This window comes from Vicia villosa, unplaced genomic scaffold, assembly GCF_029867415.1.
Source record: "Vicia villosa cultivar HV-30 ecotype Madison, WI unplaced genomic scaffold, Vvil1.0 ctg.003522F_1_1, whole genome shotgun sequence".
NCBI lineage: Eukaryota > Viridiplantae > Streptophyta > Magnoliopsida > Fabales > Fabaceae > Vicia > Vicia villosa.
In genome coordinates this window covers 220,428-242,952 of record NW_026706228.1, presented here as the reverse complement: position 1 = coordinate 242,952, position 22,525 = coordinate 220,428, and the positions used below count along the sequence as shown (strand labels likewise).

The 22,525-nt window shown below is 32.7% G+C and overlaps 1 long non-coding RNA gene across 1 annotated transcript; it reads left to right on the top strand.

The window, feature by feature from the left end:
• Positions 1-8,604: 8,604 nt before the first annotated feature.
• LOC131641142 (uncharacterized) lies at positions 8,605-17,512 on the top strand. The gene is made up of 3 exons (XR_009295436.1): positions 8,605-10,013; positions 13,624-16,686; positions 16,998-17,512. It is a non-coding gene; the product is annotated as an uncharacterized LOC131641142 (long non-coding RNA).
• Positions 17,513-22,525: the final 5,013 nt, after the last annotated feature.

The window sequence follows — 22,525 nt, the reverse complement described above, 5'->3', positions numbered from 1 at the left end:
TAGCCTGATGTTGACCGTCTATCATCCAACGCTCCAGCCCAATCAGCATCTGTATAAACGTCTATGTCTTCATGTTTTTTATTTTTAGTGAACAAAATCCCCTTCCCAGGAGCAGATTTTAAATACCTCAATATATGCATGACAGCATTCATATGTTGTTCACAAGGATTATGCATAAATTGACTAACAATACTTAATTCATAGGCAAGGTCTGGTCTTGTGTGAGCCAAATACATTAATTTGCCCACAAGCCTTTGGTACCTTCCTTTATCACATGAAACTTGATCTGTTATATTGTGTAACTTCAAGCCTTCCTCCATTGGTGAAGCAGCTGGTTGACATGCTGACATACTAGTTTCCTGCAACAAGTCCAATGCATATTTTCTTTGAGATAAGAAAATACCTTTCTTGGATCTAAAGACTTCAATCCCGAGAAAATACTTCAAGGAACCAAGATCTTTCATTTCAAATTCTCTAGACAAGTACTCTTGCAGTGCTTTCCGTTCTTCTGGATCATTTTCGGTAACCACCATGTCATCTACATATATGATAAGGGCTGTAATCTTACCTTGTTGTTTCTTTAAAAACAAAGTATGATCTGAGTTGCTTTGGACGTATCCAAAAGTTATCATGGATTTTGTAAATCTTCCAAACCATGCTCTTGGAGATTGCTTCAGTCCATATAATGACTTCTTCAATTTACACACTTTTTGGGCATGTCTTTCTAACTTGTTACACCCAGGCGGAAGGTCCATATAAACTTCTTCTAAAAGTTCTCCATGTAGAAAGGCATTTTTTACATCAAATTGTTGTAGGGGCCAGTCCAAATTTGCAGCTAAGGACAACAACACTCGAACAGTATTGATTTTAGCTACTGGTGCAAATGTCTCAGTGTAGTCAATCCCATAGGCTTGAGTATATCCTTTTGCTACCAATCTTGCTTTAAAACGTTCAATTTCACCATCTAGTTTATACTTCACAGTGTATACCCACCGACACCCTACTGGTTTCTTTCCTTTTGGGCAATCGACCAAGTCCCATGTTTCATTCTTTTCTAATGAATTCATTTCTTCATTCATAGCAGCTTTCCACTTTGGATTAGCTAAGGCATCCTGCACACTGTTAGGAATTGATATAACAGATAATTGATTTGCAAATGACTTATTTGATTCAGACAAATTTTGATTTGAAACATAATGACTCATAGGATACTTCACTTTACTAGAAATTTCAGGTTCATATCTAGATTTAGGAATACCTCGATTGTGACGCTCTGGGAGTTGTTTTTTTTGAAATTCAGGATCAAGAATAGGTACATCCTCAGTAGACGACTGGTATGGTATATTAGCGAGGAGTTCAATTTCTTCAAATGATGGATTATCAGTAAAGCTCGAGGAGCTAATTTACCGCGCTGATGTTTATGAAGATGAACAAACACTACACAACCAAAAATACGAAGCGGCAAATTTGGAACTGGTGGTGCAATAGTGACATCACTAAGAGCTTTCAAAGGTGTTTGATAGGAAATAGATCGTGACGGTGTTCGATTAATTGAATATACTGCAAACGTAAGAGCTTCCCCCCAATAGGATAATGGCATATTCGCCGCTATTAATATAGCACGAACAACCTCTAACAAATGACGGTTTTTACGTTCAGCAACCCCATTTTGTTGGGGTGTATTGGAACACGTGGTTTGATTAATAATGCCCTCTCCTTCAAAAAATTGTTGCAATTCAGAACTTTGGTACTCTCCTCCATTGTCACTACTAAGAACTTGAATTTGTGCATTATATTGAGTTTTAATCATTTTATGAAACTTCTGAAATAACAAGTTTACTTCGCTTTTCGACTTCATTAACCATAACCAAGTCACTCTCGTACAATCGTCAATAAAAGTAACAAACCAACGTGAGCCACCTAATGTTTGAATTTTAGATGGCCCCCACACATCAAAATGAATAACCATAAAAGGGAGAGGGCTTTTATTCAAAGTAAGTCGAAATGAAGTTCGGTGACTTTTTGCAAGTTCACATACATCACAGTGAAAAATTGAAGAATCAATATTCTCAAACAAACTAGGAAATAATCTTTTGATATAGTCAAATGATGCATGACCCATTCGTCGATGCCATAGCCAAACTTCAGCCTTATTCTTATTTTGTTTAGAGTTTTCCGCTTTCAAAGCTTGACATAGCAGGTTACAGCTTTTTGATGTCAAGTCCAAGTAATACAGCTTCCCCCGCTTAATACCATAACCAATCGTAAAGCTCTGTTCGGATGTCCTTAAAAACACAATAGTTAGGCCAAAAAATAACAACACAAGATAAGGATGATGTGATTTGAGAAATAGATAAAAGGTTATGATCTAAAGATGGGACAACTAGAACGGAATCAAGATTTAAATTTTTAGTGAGAGATAAAGATCCTTCCCCAACAATTGAGGCCTCACTACCATTAGCAGTAGAAATAGATTTTTGTGAAGAGGGTCTAAGATGTGAAATCTGTTTAGAATCAAAAGTCATATGATCTGTAGCACCCGAATCAATTATCCATAAATTATCAATAACAGGTGCAGAGATATTTAAAGCCTTACCATCAATATTCGTTGTTGTCACCAATGATAAGCCCACATCCTTATCATTTGTTTCAGCAGCAGCAGCGAAAGCATTCTCCGAGCCCCGTTTTTTTGGTGCTCGACTGTGATCCCACCAGTCTGGATATCCCACAAGCTCAAAACAACGGCCTTTGACGTGTCCAGTTTTATCGCAATGAGTGCACTTGTCTACACTTTTGTCTGGTTTCTGTCGGTTTCGAGTCATCATTGCAGCAGTTTCAGAGTCTCTAATTTCTCCTTTTTAGAGTAGCATGTCGTACAACTTCTCTCCGAATCAATCCATAACATTCTTCCAATCCTGGAGTTGGATCCTTGCGCAGGATTTCTCCACGAACTTGATCAAAGATGTCATCTAACCCTGCAAGAAATATATGGACTCTCAACCGATCAATGGATTTTTTATATGCAATTGTATCATCGGGATCTTTCATGTTCACTGTATCCCGATGATCCAATTCTCGAAATATCTCAATTAGCTCTCCATAGTATTCAGATAGAGATCTTCCATTTTGTCTAGCAGCAAAAGCCCTTTGGTTTAAAGCAAAGACTTGTAATTCATCACTTCCATCATAGAATGCCTTTGACAGGGCACTCCATATTTCATGGGCAGTAGGTATACGTAAATACCTCTTCATGATTTCTGGTTTCATGGACATTAATAACCATCTTTTCACTTTTTGGTTTTCAGCATACCATTTTTCATACCCATCATCTGTTTCTGCGAGTTTCTTCGTTTTTCCCCTGATATAAGAGAGTTTCTCTCTTTCAGCAATATGCATCTCCATTAACTGTGACCAAACATCATAGTTTGATTCATCAAGAACGATTCCAGCATTGAAAACGCCTTCAGATTGAACAACAACTGGAATTGATTTTATTCCAGATGATTCATCGCTTTTTTCACTATTTTTTACTGGTTCACTCATTTGGCTAGGTTTACTGGAAAAAAAATAGGTATCGCTCTGATACCAACTTGAAAGAAGAAAGTATATTATTATTGATACTCTCTCAATTGATTTAGATGAGTACATACAACTTGTATTTATACTAAAATGGAGCTACACATTAGGAGAGAATTTCCATATCAGAGAGCTCTAAATAAGGATAAATAATAAAAGCATACAGCTGCACAATCCCTTGATCTAAGGTCATTATAGAGAAAGATATGGAGATAAAATCTCAACAGCTTCTTGTTCTTCTTGACAAAAGAAGCTTTCAGAGCCTGTTCTGACTCCCTTTCAGGGCTCCTTTCAGTCAGACGCAACTCTTGTGTCTCTAAACTACTGTGAAGTTCTTCAATTCTCATAGTTCTAGTGTCTTTAGAATGCTCTATGGCTACAACTATGTAATCAAACTTAGGAGTAAGATATCTTAGTACATTTTCAATGATTACTTGTTTAGAGCGCGTTTCTCCACAAGTCTTCATCGCATTCGTGATCACAATCACTCACGAGATGTAATCTGGTACCTTCTTATTATTCTTCATGTCGGGATTCTTGTATTGCTTGTGTAGGGACTGCAACTTCACTTTCTTCACTAATGCGTCACCATTATATTACCTCACAAGTGTATCCCACAGAACCTTCGTCGTCATCGCGTCTGCAATCTTCTCAAACACCTTCATATCCATACAATGATGGATATATAACAATGTTTCTAATCATTCTTCCCCGTATCACGCTATGCATTTCTTTGAGCTTTTGTTGCGTCTTTTGCAACCGACGTGTAACCGTCATTGACAATATCAAGAACATCTTGAGCTCCAAACAACACTCGCATCTGAATCGACCACCGATTCCAATTCTTTCTGTCGAATACTGGAAGCTTTGTGTTCAAGCTAGCGTTTCCTCCGTTCATCTTTGTTCTTGTGCAAATAAACCAAATCTTTCAAACACTCGTGTTTCCCGAACCCTAGGAATCAAAAAATATGATTCAATCCTATTTCGATCTTCAATTCAGTGTGAATTTGAGGAACAAAATCAGTCACACACCTCACGTATATTCATGTTTTCCTAGATCAAAACTGGAGCTTTGGATATCAATTTATTAGAGTTAACACACAAATTTCATTGATTCACAAGAAGAAGATGATAATTTACACAGAGAGAGAGTAACAAACCTATAATTAACTTTCAATCTCAAACTCCTCGATACAATGATATGTTTACAAACTGAAATTGAATTTCAGTATTTATACAACAAAGTACCATTAAATAAAACTCAAATGCTAATTAAATGCACATGCTGAATTTAAATTACATCCTTTCGACTAATTATTTTCAGCCTCTAAATTTTTCTCGAAATACTATATACTAGTGGAACACAAAATTCTTAAACTAAAACATGGTCCTAATTTAACCTAAACCAAAAACCTATGATTTGTTTTCATATATTATTTTGGGTGGATAATGTCGCATATAAATTAATTAGGTGTGAAAGCACTCACAAGCATACCTGTATTAACGCGTAAGAAAAGACCCCCAAAAGTAATATATCTTCACACGATACTTGGCAAGAGTTTAGGAGAAGCAGTGAACGTGCTTAATTTATGTTACATCCATGAGGGACAACAAAAAGTTGGGATTTTGTTTTTTGTTTTTCTTATGCTCAAACCAATAAATCTTGATAGAGATATATTTATATATATGTAGGGTTAATTGAAGCGACTTAAAACCAACTTGTACTAATAAAGCTAAAAATATAAAAGGAAAAAGGAAAAATATCCTTTTTAATTTCTATTCCAATCCATTAAAATGCTAAGGAAAAGAACCTCCCAAATTCCCATTTGCTTCAGGACCATTCAAAATTTTCAAACAATCACTGCATGGGACAGTGGGACCCAAGAATTAGAATAAATTCATAATTTTGATGCTAATTGGATTTTGGGTTTGATCAAAGAGTATTCCTTTTCTTCTTTGTCTAAAGTTGGTAGGGATTCACTAAAAACCTTATGATTAAGGAATATAAGAAATGTTTAGATTCTGTGTTGTAATTAGAGACGAGAGTAGGGGAAAATTCTTAGGTGGACACATATCTAAAAAATTGTTTTACATATAATCAATCACAAAATTTTAATTAATTAAAAAATAAATACTGAATTTTCTCTCTCATTCATAATCTTAACTACCCCATGAATTCAAATAAAAACAAAATTAAAATTAAAATAAATTTAAAAATTACTCTCTTCTTATTGGTTGTTCCTAAGAACATGGATTTAGGGTCGTGTCTATGCAAGGATTTCTCCGAGAGTATGTCATGTGGATTTTGAGATATTTATAGTTTGATTTATTTAAATTTGGTTTGATTTGATCTATTTAATAAAAAATTAGATTTAAATTTTCAAAAAATTTATTTAATTAAATAGGTTAAATTTATGCTATTAAAAAACATACGAATCTTAATATATCAACTTATATATACATAGCTATTAGAATATATGTCAAATAATATATAAAAGATTTTGTAGTCTATTTATATAGTAAAAAATAAACTATTTAAAAGATTTAATGTGAAAAAATTAATTAAACTTTAATATTAGACTAGACTTTTAAAAAGATAGATCAAACTAAAAAAACTTACATTAAATTATACTCAAATTTTAAAAATTTATCGTATGTCAAACTCAAATATTATAAAGTCTGGTCTGGTCAGACATAAGATATTCTCACTCCTAATTGTAATAACATGATTTATAGCAATCTTATTAGTTCAATCCTAAATTAATTAAAAATATGTAAATTTATCAATCGTTAGTTGGTTTAATGGTGATTAACGCCGAACTTGATATGAAGGACCACCGTTCAATTCTCCTCAACTACAATCTCAAAGAGACTGGAATCATTTGATGGTTATAAATCAAATTAATATATTAAATTTTGAATTCAAATCTACGACATCTCAATTATTCAAGTTGAAATTGTGATTATGAAACTACTATTAAAAGAGTGGTGTGAGAAATTAATGATTTAGTTCCTAGAAGTTTATGACAAGAACATTTTATAAGTCCATATAAGCATGATTAAAAACATTTTGGCATCAACTAATCACATCTTATGTCTTGCTGTTTTCATGATTCTCATGATATTATCAATCACTATCATAGAATTTTCATAATGAAGATTTGTCTCAAGTATAGCCTATTATGAAAATCATTCTCTACTTCAACCTTTTGCATGATGATATAGTCGATCAAACTTTAGACTTTAGAGGCCTCATGAGGGTAAGCAAACTATTTTAATAGAGAAAAGGAAAATAGTATTAAAATATTCAATTTATACTTTTCACCTTTTCACTCATATACCTTTAGATTTACGCAATTGTGTTTGTCGTTATCGTCCATAGAAAATCATGTAGTGGCCAGTTTTTAGGTTTATATGTTAGGCCAACTTGCATGATGTACTCTCTTTTAGGTTTTACTTTATATTATTTGATTATATTTCGTATGTTGTGATGATATTGAAGTTATTTATTTGAATATACAAAAAGACATATTTGAAATATATACCACTAATAATAATAATATAAATTTCATTTTAATAGTATAAGAACTGATGTTTTAAATTTTTAATCAATAAAACTCTTGAGCCCATACTACAAGAATGAATTATTAAATTGGTTTGATATTTGTAATGAGTGAAAGAGTTTAATGTTAAGAAAGGAACATCTATATAATTTATCATAATTGTTTTGATAAGAAATATCTTTATTATAAAATAGAGAAGTCGTATTTCTCTCTCTTTTTTTAATTAAAAAATAAAATAAAATAAAATTTAGGAGATTATAAGATAATGTGTCACATACAAGAAAAGAGACACATTTCTCCTATATTTCAAAAGAGCACTATTACCTCGACACCAAAAATGATAATAAATATTTACACTCAGCTCCTGTTTACTATGAACAGATTTACGTTACTCGTGAACAATACTCATAATAAATAATAAAATTTTTAGTGGTAAACAAAAGCTGATTAATAAAATTTAAAAAGTTGGTTAATAAAATAGTGAAGTTGGTTAATAAACACTCCGATATTAAAAATAATTTTTAGTTATAAATAAAATTGATTGATAAAAAGTAAAATGTTGGTTAATAAAGTTATGAAGTTAGTTAATAAACGTCCAAATATTAAAAATAGTTTTTAGTAATAAAATAAAGTTGGTTAATAAAATGTAAAATATTGGTTAATAAAATTATGAAGTTAATTAATAAACGCTCTGATATTAAAATTAGATTTTAATAGTAAAATAAAACTGGTTAATGAAATATAAATTGTTGATAAATGAAGTTACGAAGTTGGTTAATCACACAATTTTATATTGATATTCTTTACTCTAAAAAAAGTTATTTTAAAAAAAAAATTATTTACTATTATAATATTTTACTGTTCACTGTATTTGTGAACAATAAAATATGGTATTGATGTAAAAATTGGTGTCAAAATAGCTTTTTTTTTTATTTCAAAACTATCCCGCGTCACTATTTGAATATGAGAAAAATCCCCCCACCATAAGCTACCCTATCATCAAATAGCATTTTGTTCGATAGTAACCATAAACACCAAACTAAATCCAACCAAATTAAACTAATAGTTTTAATATAAATTTATTGGGTGGATCGTCTAATTATGTGGGGTAATCTTCACAACATCAATAGGCAATCAAAATGAATTTTATTAAGTGAAGTTGTTGTCCGTATTTACAACATAATATGCCTATTTATGCCTATTTATAGGCAATCTAAATCTAAAACATACAAGTTACACTTCGACACAACAACTATATGATGTATTCGACTCAGTCAAATAAAATTAACTCTACTCAGCTTAGTTCGAGTAGGTCGAACACACCATAGTCAAACACAGACTTGAGACACTGAATTATTAACTTCTAATACACCCTCTAATTCATGCTTTCAAGACTTCTCATTTTGATGTTTCTCTTCAAATCATCAAACCTGACTTTCTTTAGAGACTTTGTGAGTATGTCAACTAGCTGCAGTTCTGACTTGCAATATTCAAGTTCAAGCTTCCTTTTATTTACTTGATCCCTGAGAAAATGATAACTCCTCTCTATGTTTTTACTTCGACCATGACACATAGGATGATTGGCTAGGTCGATAGATAAATTGTCATCTACAAACAACTTTATTTTCTCAGGTTCCATGATCTTGAGCTTTTCCATCAGCATCTCTATCCATACTGCTTGACATGTTGCATATGTTGCCGCCACATACTCAGATTCACACTGTGACAATGATTTGCTTTCTTGAGCTCTAACAGATTAGAGCGCCTCCTATCAGGAATATGTAGTCAACAATACTCTTTTTCTCATATTGATCTCCATTAAAATCTGAATCAGTGTAACCATGTACCTCTGCATCTGTAGTGATAATCTTCTTCCTTGGCACCAACAAAACATGGTTAATCGTACCTTTGATTTATCTTAGCACTTTATTGACGGCAATGAGATGACATTCTTGGGGTTTCTCCATGAATCTGCTCAACAACCCGAAACCTACTTTGATTAGGAAGCTATCTATTCTCTTATTCCAAACTCTCGGGGCTTGCTTCAATCCATATATAGCCTTCCTCAATATGTACACCTTCTACTTTTGCCATTTGGTTTTGAACCCTGGTGGTTAAGTGACATAGACCTCTTTTTCTAATGGTTTATTGAGAAATGTTGACTTTATATCTAATTGGTGTATCTTCCATCCTTTTTATGATGCAGTCGAGACCATAATTTTGCTTGTCTATGGCCTTGCAAGAGGTGCATAGACTTCATAAAAATTAGTACTAAGTTTTTGTATAAAGCTTCTTGAAACTAGTCTTGCCTTATGCTTGGCAATTTCATTGTTTGGTCTTCGTTTTAACTTATATACCCACTTCAAATTAATTGGCTTCTTGCTTGATCTTTTGACAAGCTCATAGGTCTTGTTCTTCTTGATTTCCCAGAGTTTTTCTTTCATGACTACCAAATAATTCGAGTCATTCATGGCTTGATCCAAATTAATTGGTTGTGATTCAGCCATCATCATTGCTTCTTCTATGAGATCACCATATGCATTAATTGCTTGATCTGGAAATCTCTCATATCTAGCTAGCCTTGTCGACTCAGTTCTTGTTCTAGCAGATCATCTAACTTTCTGCTCAAGTGGTTCTTCATTTCGAGTGGTTGTGGCTTCATCTTGCTAGTCTTCTTCAAGCACGGTTGGAATTGTCTCTTGCTCATATCGAACTGGGTTCAGTACCACCATTTTCTTTTGTCCACCAAAACATCTCTAATGATCACTAGTTTATTATCATTGGATGAGTACAGCTTGTATGCACCAGTTGAATGATTACCTATGAGCACCATCGCCTGACTTCTATCATCTAGCTTTTTCCTTAATTTCTCAGGTACATTCCTGAAACACATTGATCCAAATACTCTAAGATAATTAATATTTAGATTTTGTCTTTTCCAAGCCTCATAATGTGTCATGCCAACTATCTTCTTGATTGGACATCTATTAAGTATGTACATGGCTGCCTAAACTACTTCTCCCCAAAATCTCTTTGGCATTTCTTTAGCTTTCAACATAATTATATTACTTAATAATTTTGCAAGATCAATCATATTACTTAATCGATCATCTCTAAGCCAAACAACCAATATAATTGCATTATGTATCAACGATACCTATGAATGTTAAATCTAAATATATCTATAGAGATTACTATTTAACAAGTGAATAGTCTGGATATATATTTAAAGAATATTTCTCAATGAAAATTTAAATCCAAATATCAAGTTATAATTGATCATACACTATAATAATCACCAATTCGAATGAATAAATAAAACATGTATAATAGTTTGATAAAAATTAATACATCATAATACAAATATATAAATTTAACCCCAACAGGAGAGAGTTAGTTATGCATTGTCATGATAGTAGTACATAAGAAACAAATAATATAAAAGAACATTAAGAACGATCTCTCAAACTTCTACAGGTATCCACATTGAACTGCTTCAACACTTCTTCATTGTTAAAACATTAATCTTATTGTCTCTCAATGTCTAACTGATATGAAAATGGTGTAAAAATAAAAAGATCAGTGAAGTTGATACCCTGAGCCTCTACATTAATCTCGTTAGATAAGGAATGGATGACCAGCGAATTGGACTTTCTTTAGCACTAATAAATGTTTTTTATTCTCCTTACATTTGATAGATAAAGGATTCTTGGAATAGTAAAATTGACATGTTTTTTTGGTCGCTTTTGCCTCAAATTTTCTAATTAAAAGTTAATTTTTTAGTGAATTCCTTGATAGTTTTGTTCCCTTACATTTCAATGCATTGCTCTTTGATACTTAATGCTAGCTTTCAATCCTTCATACCTAGCACATAAAAACCATGATATTTTCGAATAAATTTTAGAAATTCTGAACAATCTTAAAATGTACACAAATTCGAAGATTTATGGTTACTTCTTGTTTAAGTAAATGAATAAGTGCTTGAAATCAAACGTAATTTTTAAGTAAAGTATGCACTTATCAATTGTGAAGTTTGATAAATATGTTAGGGGAATAGAGATGACACTCATTTTCTTATGTAATTCCTAACTATGGTTTTTTCTTTGCACCTTAAAGACATATTAAATAATCATTATTTAGTCTTTTATTTCTATGAAAACATGCTATAATTGGTTTAGTGTTATGATCTTTTTACTACATTTTATGTATTTTCAGTTTTCAGCAAAAAAAAATATAAAACATAAGCTATTTCAAGAAAAACGACAAATAATTGTAAGTCTGAGTTCAAAATGAAAATGGCCATACCCAAACTGAGTAAAAAAATACATGAATTTTGGAGGAACAATAGAGAACACAACCAAGTAGTATTTATATATACAACACGAGCATGTCACTGGGTGTGTAAAGATATGAAAAATATCAAAGCCAGAACACAAACAAAACCTTCAATTGTAAACACAGTTGGGTGATATTGAGAAACACAGATGTGTATGTGTATGTGTGCGCGCGCTCGCATGCAAATTGCCTTAGTACCTTGAGATTTACTCTTTCTTAATTACACATTATTGATCCAAAGCAACAAAAAAATAATCAAAAGCACATGATCATTAGAGATTTTACAACTTCAGTTTCATTGATGTTGATCTTTGTATTTGACTATCTTTGCTCTTTAACTCCAAAACTTCTTTAGCTTCTCTTTTTGATAACTTCAATCTTTTACTATATTCATGATTGATTTTTTTTTTTTAATTTTCTTTGCCATCGTCAAAACTTGTTATATATGTTAAGCACTCAGGGCCACACACCCTCATTAACAATTGGTGCTCCCAAATTTTCTGGACCCCCAACAATGGTATTAGAGAATGGTTCAATTTGATGGGGGAGCTGGAGCTAGATTCGGTGTTGGATCCTGTTATAGGATTTAGGGGACTCACACTTGTGAGGGAGAATGTTGGGTGCAAGTATGAGTGGGGAAAGTCTCACATTGCCTATGAATGGGTAGAATGTTTGATTTATAAGAGAGAATGGATCTATTTACCAAACACCTTAAGGTTTTTGGGTTGAGATGTGACGTCTCCCTCTCTTGTGGTCCTAGAGCATTAGCCTTGTTGATGCTCCCGACTTCTCTAGACTTCCCAACAGTGCTATCAGAATCGTGGTTCGGCTGCTGGGGAGCGAGAGCTGAGTTCGGTGTTGGATCCTGTTATAGGATGTGGGAGACTCACACTTGTGGGGGAGAAAGTTTGGTACAAATGTGAGAGATTAAAGTCTCACATCGCCTATGAATGGGTGAAATGTTGAATTTATAAGAAAGATGACTCATTTACCTAATGTCTTACCTCTCCTATATATGGTCTTAGAACATTAGCACTGTTGGTGCTCCCGACTTCTCCGGACTCTCCAACACTTGCACCCCCGACTTTCCATCTACCAACATATCTATGTTTGATAATGGATAGATGTATTCGATACATGCTTTGTTATGATCGGTGTATTTTGTGCATATCTTCCACTTGTCGTTGTTCTTATAGATCATCATGACCTTGACTAGCCATGTCGAATATATGATTTCTTGGATAAAATCCTCTTAGTCTAGCTTATTCTCAAAGAAATGTACTTAAATAATCTTGAATTCGAGCAGATAGAATTAAAAAAAAAATGGATAAATTTGATTACTCTCTTTATCCCAACATATCTACTTCATTTGTGTACACTTTTGACCTAACACTCAAACAATTGACACCATATATGTTTCATGACTTAAATCCCGGATTTAACGTTTACGATTTAAATTCCTAATTGTCCCACTCAGTTCCTTTCGTAGTGGCGGATAAGGTAAACATTATGGAGCTATAACTTCAAAGTTTTGCACCTAATCCCACTCTTGAGTTGATGTTCACACCATTTTTGTCAAAAAGGTTTGGCTACTCATGCTATGGTCAGTACCCTGTTTTCCTTAGCTCATAAATATAGAACACACATCCTTTTCAATGTCGCTTGTTAGTGAATGACAGTTTATATCCATGATAATTTGATAAAGATAATGCAATTCTTAATATATGACTGGACTTTATAAAAAGAAGTTCTTAAAGCTTATGTCATTATTCATTACGATTCAAATTTGGACATGTTTATTTCATTGTTTCAAAATTGGTCCGCGTCAAATATTACTTGCCAAGACACAATAACACTTGGAGATTATTATTTGAGTATATTGATCATCATATTTCAAATTTTATCGATATTAAACTTATTTATTATTATTAAATATACTCGATTCTCAAACAATAAAATATATATAAATAAAAGTTAGAATCCATTGACATCAAATATAAGTTTAAAAAATTTGCACCAAGAAAATATGTTATCGATACTAGATGTCGAGTCATTAAAGGTTTAAATATTAAGGTAATATTTATAGTGTATTGACTCACCAAGAAAATACTATATAAGGTGTTATATAAGTGTTTTTTTTTTTTTACAGAAACAAACTTAACTGCTTTCATTAATCAAATATGAAATGATATAAGGAGGAATCTCATCAAACATACAGCGTCGAGTCCAAAAATTGGCCCCTTAGCTAAGGTATGGGCAACCATATTCACTTGACGTTTTATAAACTTAACCTCAAACTTAGGAAACTCTAGTAACAACAACTTAATCGATTTTATAATTGAAATAAACTCCAAATTACCAATCGAATTGGAACTAATGGCTTTGACCACATGTTGAGAATCACTTTCAAAAATCACTGGCTGGTTATGAAGATTAGAGGCTGCTTGGATAGCTTCCTTAATAGCTAAGGCCTCCGCCTCCAACACGGAAAAAGTGCAACTATCTCAAGCAGTACCTGCAGCAATAAAGTTACCATGATCGTTACGAATACACCAACCTCGATTCGTAGTCCCGACACGCTGATTAAAGGCAGCATCCACATTACATTTGAAACAACCAATAGAAGGCGGATTCCAAGTAACCAAATCTCCGTTATCTGAATGCGTTTCCCGAAGATTTTAAGCTAGAAACCAATATTGCCACTTATGGAAGGCTACCCAACAAGCTTAGATGCATCTTCCTTTTCGTTGTGCCAAACAAAGTCATTCCTATTCTTACATAATCCTTCCAATATAATCGCAACTCTCCACGCAGTTTTCCTATCTTCCTTAGAACAAATGTCAAGGATAAGGGACCTGATATCATGATAAGTGTTATATCTTATTTTTATATAGTAATAAGAGTGTATGTCATCTTTTAACTTGAAATCACTATAGTTCCTATATGAGGAGTTGATCACTTTATTATTATTATCAAATATTGTCGATACAAGACAATTGTAAAGTTGGTTGACTGGGTAGTGAAAGTCATGTAGAGAAGCTTAGGTGACCAATTTGGTCATGAGTAATATTTATGTGTCTATTGGTTGAGTATGACAGTAAAATAGATAGTCATGCTGAGATAAATAAATATCAGATATTAAACTTATTTATTGTTATTAAATATACTCGATTCTCAAACAATAAAATATATATATATATATATATATATATATATATATATATATATATATATATAAATAAAAGTCAGAAATCATTGACATTAGGTATAGGTCTAAAAGACTTGCACCAATTCTTATTATGTATGTAATCATTATTTCGTAAAAATTATATCCCATTACATGTCATTTTTGTCACTTATATAGAAGTGATTTGTTGCTAAACATCATTAGTAATTTAATACTATTATCAATGTCACGAAAATCAAAAGTCGACACACATTTATGGATAGATAAAAAAAATTACATATATGAATGAGATTCATATATCAAACATGTCAAATTTGACTCATAGATAATATCAAGTGGGCAAGGGCGGGGCTGAATACGATTTAGAAGTATTATTATAATCTGAATCATTAGTATTGTTATATATGCTTGTAACATTGAAATTTTAAAGTGTGTAGTTTAGGCTGAATTAATAAGACGAACTATAGCTGCAAACATAAGCAATTTAACTTAATTGTATGAATATAACTTTTGTGTGTTTTCTCTACTCTGAGCTGTATTCGCATATCTGTTCCAACAAAACATGATTTTATTAATTAAAGATACACGAGTCGGAAACAAATTAATCAAAAACTTATTTTTATTAGTAAGTAATTAAATATAATTTTAGTTATCCTCTTTTTAGTCAAATATTATTACATTAATTACTATATTAGTTATTTTCCTTCACTTATATTTAAATCTTAATCCTCCAACACATTTAACCCTTAGTTAAAATTAGTGGAGCTACAAAACCTAGTTTATGAATTCCATTATGATTATGAACTTCGTTTATCAATTTTAATATCTTCAATCTAATCACATTTTTAATAATTTTAATAGTTTCTAATTTTTCATACAAATCTTTGGTATTACATTTTATTGTTTATCTGTTGATATTTTATATGAAATACTATATATTTCTCTTCTATAAATATTTATATGAATATGTATTATTTCCTATATCAAAAATAAAATAGATAATAAACCATTAAACCCTACATTTTTTTCAATCATGTTTCAACTTTTAAGAGACCCCTCAAACCAACATTATGCAGCACAAATAAAGTAACCAATTATGTTCATATGGAAGAAGATATGTACGTGTGTGTGGGGGTTTGCTAGCTAAAGATTGTTGCCACTTTATGACAATCACGTGTCTAACTAACATTGGTGTCATTTCTGGTTAGAATCCCACTACGTTTCTATTGGAAACAAGACCCTAACATGTATGTACAAGAGGCTATAATAGAGGGACTTTTTAAGTGCATTGATATGAGCTTGACACAAAAACAAGAATATGTTCCCTATAGCCTCATCCATTTTGCCAATCAAATCATCAAACAGAATACTACAATCTAATTACCAAGAAATTGATCTCATAAGCAAGAAACCAAGAGAATCATGATGTCCTCGTACGTTAGGAGGACGTGTTTAACTACTAATGTTTTTTATTTAGGGCTAATCGAACCATGCACTTTTGTTGATAAATAATTAAAATGAGGTTCCTAGACAGGTGGATGGTATATGATCTGTGTTAGATTTTATTAATCCCCCACGGGGCTTGTTGTGGTGACAACGTGACACTACAAAGACATGGAATTATTCAATATAAATGTACTATTTTTTTTTTTTAGTTTTTCACATATTCAAAATCCACTAGAGTTAATTTAGAAAATTTCTTTACCCACCTCTCTATGGGTGGTCACCTCCTGCGAAAAACCAAAACTACCCCTGTTTCGGAAGTTCATTTTCGAAAGCGTGTTTTTTAAAAAAATTGACTTACTTCGGAAGTTCATTTCCGAAACAATTATTTCGGAAGTTCACTTCCGAAATACTGCGATTTCTGCAGATTTATCAAAACACTCCCCCTCCCCCAATCATTTACCCTAAATCAAAACAAAAAGTGGCAGAGGCGAAAATTTGTGCAAACAGAATTCCAAAGCTGCATCAAGGCTCCAATCACACTGTTAAACAACATTCAAAAGCCCTCAATCCTAACACTTTGTAAGTTTTGAAATTTTTAGATCTATTATTCAAATGCATGTTATTTAGGGTTTTAATTGCATAAATGATATATGGCTAGGTTGTTAGTAGTATTTAGGTTGTTTAGAAGCATTTTGATTTGGTTTGAAGGTTGATTTAGGGGTCTGCCATGGAAGTTGCAGGAAATTGCATCGCAGGGGTGTTTCGGAAGTTCATTTCCGAAAACACCTCCATCCCAGTTTTCGGAAATGAACTTCCGAAATATATCAGAAGTTCAAATTTTTTTGTTTTTTATTTTGTCTCGCATATTAATCGATTTCAATTGTTTACAGGAACATGTCTTCTAGAGAGGGCGCTAAGGGAAGAAAGGATTCTTCAAAGAAAGAGGTGAAAGAGGTGAAGGAGGTGAAGGAGAAGAAGAAGGTTTCGACCGGCTCTACTTCTCGTTCCCAGGGGACCCGGGGCCCGGATGCTCAAGCTCAGTCTTCAGGCGTGAGAGTCGTGATCAACGCTGATGGTTCTGAGACTGAGTGGGATGAGGATTGGTATAATTATCTTCATTCGGAGGAGTTCGCTCGTCGGGAAGAATAACGTGTTTTTTTTTGTTTGATGTGTATTTTGTAACGCTCGTCGGGCAGAATAACATGTTTTTGTTTTGTTTTGTTCTGATTTCGGATTGTATCGCACAGTGTATTTGTATTGGATTTATCATGTTAGTTTTTGAAAGTGGTAACCGGGGTCGGAACATATGACTGATGAGGTGGATGTCTGGAGGAAGTAGAACTGGAGATACGTCCACCACGAGACAAAGTAGCCAATCAATGTAAGCTATAGTTTATGATTATCATCTGGGGACGTCATTTCTAAAAAATCAAGATTAAAAATAATAAGATTTTTTTTCCAATTTTTTGTAATGACGTCCCCTGATGATAATGATAAATTATAGCTTACATTGATTGGCTCCTTTGTCTCGCGGTGGACGTACCTCCGGGTCTTCTTCCTCCGGACATCCACCTCCTCCGTCATATGTTTCGGCTCCGGTTACACCTCCTCCGTCATTTGTTACTTTCAGTTGTACGTATTTTTATTAAAATAATAAATAAACCTTTTGAAATTTGGAAGCCTTTTTTTCTCCCCACCACTCTCTCATCCCCACCTACCCGTGTTTAACAATATGTAACTTTAATTTTATGTAATATTATCATTGTAATTTTCACCCGATTAAATAAAGCGAATTGTTCATTTTCTTCTGTCCAGACCTATTTTCGGAAGTGCATTTCCGAATTCCTCCAAGGGGGTGCGCTCGGAGATGAACTTCCGAAACACCACATTTTCTGAAAAGTGACTTTATTTCGGAGATGCATATCCGAAATCAATATTTTATATTAAAAAAAACACGTTTTCGGAAGTTCATTTCCGAAAACACCTTTTTTCCAAAAAAAAGTACCGTTTCAGAAATAAACTTCCGAAACAAGGGGTATTGTGGTAAATTCACCTGGGGTGGGCAAGAAGGTTAGGAGGTGGGTGAAGAAAAAACCTTAATTTATTCAAAATATTCAGACATGAAATATAAAAATCCTTTTAACTCAGAATTAGAACGGTGATATACCAAGTTGTAATGTATATGATTCAACTTTCTTTGATCAATATTAAGAAAAATAGAAAGTTGCAAATTTAATAGAAAAACTAAAAAATACAAAAAGTATTTCGTAAGAAAAATACAATTAATGATAATATTTTTACTGTTACAGAAAAATAACAAATATTTTAAATAAGAACTAAATATGATTGCAAGTTTTATTGCTTGCCCTATATTTGTTCTTAAAAATTATCTCTGGTCGCAAGTGATCAATTTTCTATTTGTCAGATTTGTCATAATTCTATTTTAATTAAATTTATTTTGCAACATTGATTTGTTAATGTTTCTTCTACATGTCTTTTTAGTGTTGGAAATTTCGAAATCTTTTGAAGTTGGAATTAGATTTGATCGAAATATATGGATTTAGAGTTTATTGTGTGGTTTAAAACTTCTGATGCAGTAGAGGGGTTCACGTGCAAGATTAGCACTCTCACGATTAAGTTAATATGAAATTGAAAATTGGTGTTTGAATTAGAGATGATTTGAATGCTTGTGAACTGGCACCGATTAAGTTAATATGAAATTGAAAATTGGTGTTTGAATTAGAGATGATTTGAATGCTTGTGAACTGGCACCAATTTCCTCTTTAAATAGAGGAGATAATTGATAATTGCATGTGTGTGGAACAGTATGGGGCGCGGTCAGCCGTTGGATCGATCTGGGTGATTAGGATGGTATTCTCGTGAGAGGAGAAAAAAGGGTCTACCTGGGAGACAACAAAAAGGAAACCTGAAAAAGGAACATTCACTAGCTAAACTAAATACTACTTGATCTTCACAAAAAGTTCGAGAAGAAAAACCTCGTAGTGTTGAACGGCGAAGCAGGTATATAGGTATAATTGGATTCTTACTCTATTTAACTACGAGTAGGCCATATATCATGTTTAAAGTGTGCATGTGTGGTAGATATCAATCAAACATTACCTAAGGAATCACATTTTAAGACCGTAAAACATATTTTGAGGTATCTTAACGAAACTTCACAACACGGTCTTTGGTATCCTAAAGGTAGTGCTTGTAGCTTTAGTAGGTTATTCTGATTCCAATTTCGTGGGGTGCAAGTCGAATAGAAAAAATACTAGTGATACTTGTCACTTATTTGGAAGTTATTTAGTTTCTTGGCATAGTAAAAAGCAGCATAGTGTTGCTCTTTCTACCGCCGAAATTGAATACATAGTCGATGAGAGTTTTTATGCACAAGTCTTATGGCTAAAGCAACAACTACTAGACTATGATTTAAAACTTGGCTACATTCAAATTAAGTGTGATAGTACTGGTGCAATTATTCTCACTAAGAATATGGTACTTCATTTACGAACTAAACACATTGAGATCAGGCACCACTTTCTTAAAGATCATGTTGAAAGAGGAGATGTTGTTTATGAATATATTAATACTAAAAGTCAACTTGTTGATATTTTTACAAAACTATTGTCATCGGGACCTTTTCATAAGATCTGTATGGATTTGTGAATCTTAGATTCCTCGTGTTTTAAATAGAATAAGTATTTTGCTCAGTTTCATTTTCTATATATATTGTTTTCACTAACACTATCTTGTAGAAAATCTTAGTTTGTCGATTACATTGGTATGTCTCTAAAACTCTATCATTGTGTTTGTTCTATGTATTTATTTGTGTGCTTGGTATCTCTCTATTATGCTTATTCATTACTTCAACATGTCTTTGATTGATCTTCTTTGCATTTAAGTCTTTTAAATGTGTAGTGTTAATTATTTGTATTTGAACACTTGTATAATTGATCATGCATTATTTATTCTAATGCATTCCTTTATATTGTCTTTTGATTACTATTATTTGTTGTTGTTAAAATGGTTGTTTCACGTCTATGTTGCATTTAGCTTGTTTATCTTTGTATTTGTATCCAATGTTAGTTGTTGTATATTCTTCTTAGCTTGTTTAAGCTCATTTGTTCTTCTGGAATTACTATAGACTTATGATAATTTGTATCTCTTTCTGATATTGTCAAAATGGGAGAAGTTGTAATGAATCTATAATTGGTTTTATGTGTTTTATAGACTCGTTACAGAGGTGATTAAAAGTTTTTAAAAACCATTTAATTCCAGTCAGGTTTTACACATGATTTGAATTGTTCAAATTGATTTGAATCATACTATGCACATGATTGGAATCATGCAATTTTTTCTGGTTTTTCTAAAGTTCTTGGAGCAATTGATTTGAATCAATTATTACACATGATTCGAATCACATGGCCTATGATTGAATCACACTGTCAATTCTCTATTTTATATAGTTAGAATTATGTTTGGTAAAACTAACTTATGGGAACATGTTGAATAAGATGCTCTATTCAGTTCAACTGAAGAGAGATGTCGAGTAAGCTGTTCTATGCAGGATCATCCAACATCGTGACTGATAGGTACAGCTGTATCTGTTGAAGTCTGTTTTTAGTTACAATTGTAGAATATTTTAGAATATTGTACAATCCTATGTGACACTTGATTTAAGGATAAGATATTTTCTCCATTTTCAAGATGTATGATTAATTTCTAAATATGGATAATATTTAGGAAATTAATGATTGAAGCTCTATCTTCATGGAAAAGATTTTGGAGTATTTTCTGCAGTGCCCTACTACGATTTGAAGGCCCAATCCAGTCCAAAAAATTGGTTTAAATAGCAAGCAACAAACCTAATTATGGCGTGGAACTTACAGTGTATTTTATGTTAGGGATTTTGCAGTTTTTTGTTTATTATGAGTCTCTCTAATATCATCTTGATAGAAGAGTAGGACTGTGCTCTTGAGTTGTAAGTTCTGTTGATTACTGTGTCTTAGAAGTGTGACTTCTAAAGTTTTATCGCCTAGTTGGCAAGGGAAAAGTGCACAACACTTTGGGAGATTTACTTCACCATAGACCGCTCCCGGATGTACACCTGAAAGTATCAGTTGATGTTGTATTAGATCATGATTTGTTGCTACCGGTACCTGACATGGTCTCAGAGACAACATTGCTGCGAGATGCAATAAGGTCATTTGTTGCATGGCCCTCGGAACTCATTTTCATTGATGATGAGGTATGTTGAAAACCTTTATGAATATTTTAGTTTTCAAATGTCAATTATGAACCGTTACCTTAATTATTTTTTACATGATAATTTTAGACTCCTACAAAACCCGCATCTAAGGGTAAAGGGATTTTACAGCACGACGAGTCTGTTGCATCACTAAAAGAGGTACATTTAAAGTGTTAATTATATGATCTGAATATAAAACTGCGTGATTTTATAATTTACCTAAGTTATATGATTTTTAGGTATCTGCTCAAGGGTCACAACAAGTGAGCCAGAAAATTGGTAGCGTACCACCCAAGAAAAGGGATCCTCCGATAACCGTGGCAAAAAAAGGTGCTTTTGTGCCTTGATACCGGCATTGTCTTGAAACACTTGTGGTAACATCAGATTTGATGAATGGTGCTATTCGTCAAATGGATATGGATGAAGGTATCTTTGGTTTGAAATTCACTGAAACAATTGGACGAGAGGACATGGAAGAGATTTTTATGCATAAAGAATTAGGCGTCGGTGTTATGCACTCATACATCCGGTAATCCGATCAAGATATTATTTACTTAGTTGAACAATTTATTTACACATTTCAATGAAAATAGTCTAATGTTTATTATGTTTTTATTTAAGGTTGTTGTATGACAAATTGATGCGCGAGAATCAATTGTCAAACAGATACCATTTTGTGTTTTCCTCCCAGGTCAGCGGAGCGACAATTGTTAGGGAACTGGATTCAGTAAGAGAGCACTTAGTCAAGAGATTCATGGCTACCGACAATACAGAAAGCTTGTATCTTTGGGCGTATAGTACTACTCCAATAGGGATAGATTTTCATTCTAAGTTTATTCTAATCTTTGTTTCTTTTGCGTAGAAAATTTTCATATAAACTTTTGTTTTAATGTATAGACGTCACTGGTTGCTGGTTGTTGTGGATCCTGTAAAAGAAGTGGTATATTATCTGAATTCGATAGATGGTGATTTGACCAATTATCCGGATATGAAGTCAATGGTTGATACGTAAGTGAGATTGTTCTAAATATTCGTGTATATTTATATATTTAATTTTTTCTGTGACATTGTTCTAAATATATGTTTTTATTTTGTTAGAGCAATACAAGTATTCCGAAGTCAAAGAGAAGCTCGAGTATCACGGACTAAATCAAGCAACATTACTTG